General features: G+C 37.9%; 1 long non-coding RNA gene across 1 annotated transcript; it reads left to right on the top strand.

Annotated features, from left to right (window-relative positions):
* Positions 1 to 779: 779 nt before the first annotated feature.
* On the top strand, positions 780 to 1,428 carry LOC105311109. The gene is made up of 2 exons (XR_002778767.1): positions 780 to 961; positions 1,361 to 1,428. It is a non-coding gene; the product is annotated as an uncharacterized LOC105311109 (long non-coding RNA).
* Positions 1,429 to 2,414: the final 986 nt, after the last annotated feature.

Genomic DNA, 2,414 nt, shown 5'->3' on the forward strand with positions numbered 1-2,414 from the left:
GCCTAGGAAAGTAATTATCTTATTCTAACAGATATTTCACTATTTGCCATTTTGTTCATAACACTCTTCTTTATTCTTTTGATTCATATTTTCACCACATTTTGCCTATAATATTAATATGGCAACAAATTTCCCTGATTTTCTGACCTTAAAAACAAAACTGTCAGTGGTCAATTCCCTCATTTTAATCCTAGCTTTTCCTCTGTCTCCTTATACGGATTCCACCAAATCTGAAAGCCTCTTCAGCCTCAATGCTGTAACCTATAAAATTGAATTAAGTATAGATAACTACTGAAAACATTGAGGTTCAAAATCCACATTGGCTAGGTCGCTGTCTCAGATATGTTGAAACGTCGTTGTTACTTTATATTACGTATAATACACATGGAAACACCTTCATTTTTTCTTTCCTATCAACCTTATTCTTTCCCCTTCGGCTCTGCTTTCTTACATCCCTCAAAATTCCGTCAGATCAACGGTTCGCCTCTTTCTTTCCCTGAACGCTGCCCTCGTTGCTGGAGGCAGCATGCACGCTACAGTTTCTAACCCCTCGGCCACGCTAATGACCTAACGTGCATTCTCTGAAGGTAACTATGGACCCATGGATCCCCCTCCTTGGGGTCCAGTGAAATAGAGTAGGAATCCATAGGATTTTGCAATCCAAGGTAGAACTGAGACACACTCTCCGTTTTCCTTTTTCTTTGAAGTGTCTTTTGAAATGAGCACACTCGCTATTCTGAAGAAACGCATTTGACCTTTAAGCCATCAACCCCTGACTAGTTTCTGCTGACCTACTTTTTTACTTGCAGCGTCATCAGTGGTGTTGGGGAACTGGATCTAGACAAAGGGCTAGCGAAGAAAGCAGAGCCCAACACCAAAGACAAACCTTACCCCGACTGCCCCTTCCTGCTGCTCGATGTGCGAGACAGAGATTCTTACCAACAGTGCCACGTTGTTGGAGGTAAGACAGGGAAGGCTTTACAGAATCTCACTCCCCACAACGGGATTCTCAGCAGGATTGAACTATATCCCATGGTCAGCAGATAAGGAACCCATATGTAAGCTAGCTCCGTTATGGGAACCTGTGAATTGGCTTTACCATAACGCTCTGTGAGAGGCCGGTGACATTCTCGGGTGGCTGTGGCGCCCAGTGCTAAATGTGAGAAACATCAAGTGAAGCTTCATATTTTGTTTATAGTGTCCTGTTTCTTTTCTTTCACAAAAATATTTAGGTTTATGGCTCGCTGATTATGAAAATTTATTTCTTTCAACTCTTAGTTAGACTTTAAACCAGCTGGGAATTGGGGCCGAGTTGTACTAAGATAGCTACAAACTTCCTGAGTTTTTCTTCTCTCTGCAGCTTACAGTTACCCAATTGCAACTCTGTCTAGAACAATGAACCCTTATTCAAATGATATTCTTGAATATGTATCCTTTGTTGCATTTTATGGAGTTGGGTGATAATGAGGGTTTTAAGAATCAAATTTTTTGTTAATCATGCTTCTAGTAAGAAAACTCTGAGCAAGATTTTGGGAATGATTAGTTTTCTTAGCATATTTTAGAATTTGGATTCTTAGCTCCTGCTGCGTATCCTATTAAAGTAGAAGCTTCCAAGCCATGCCGCACTGCGCCCCAAACATCGGGGATAAAGGTTATGGTTTCTTCAGAGTGAGTTGGTCCTAAGACATTTTCCCCCAGAAAACTTTCCCAGGTAAAACTTAAGTAAATTTTATTCCTTCTATTTTAACTTTTTTCTTCTTAAAATTTTAATTTTTTTGCTCAAAAAAAAAAATTATACAAGTATAAAATAATTTACTGAAATATGTAAGAAAGAAAACTGAAAATCTTCAATAATCATCCATTCGAGCAACTTACTACATTTTTTGTATATATGATTCTAGACTGTTTTCTGTGTATTTTTTAACAAAGTAGAAATTATAGCGTGTATGTAACTTAGTATCTTGTTTTTCCCCCACTTCATATTACAGTGTATTTTCCCACACTAAGACAAGTTCTATATAAACTCCATTTTTGATGGGTGTAATAGCTCATCTTCAGATTTACTGTAATTTACTAAACTTTTCCTCTCTATTGTACTTTTAGGTGGTTCCCATTTTTTTTTTTTTACTATTATAAATAATGCTAAATTGTTTTTATAAATAAGAACACATTGAATGTAAAAATTTTTCTATTTCTTTGCCTGTAAAATGAAGCTTGTAATACTTCCAGGGCTGTAATGATAACAGAGCGAGAGAGAGTAGTGTGTGTGTGATGGTGCTGCCTTGGACCACGACAGTATTAGTTTATAAAAAAGCTCTCCAGCTCATGTGGTTTCCGTAGCAGAGAGATGAGTGTGATGAGTGAGGAGCGCGCTCGTTTGATATTCCCCTGAATTCAGAAAGGTGAACTTTGAC

The sequence above is a fragment of the Pteropus vampyrus genome, unplaced genomic scaffold (assembly GCF_000151845.1).
Source record: "Pteropus vampyrus isolate Shadow unplaced genomic scaffold, Pvam_2.0 Scaffold25310, whole genome shotgun sequence".
In the NCBI taxonomy this organism is placed as follows: Eukaryota; Metazoa; Chordata; class Mammalia; order Chiroptera; family Pteropodidae; genus Pteropus; species Pteropus vampyrus.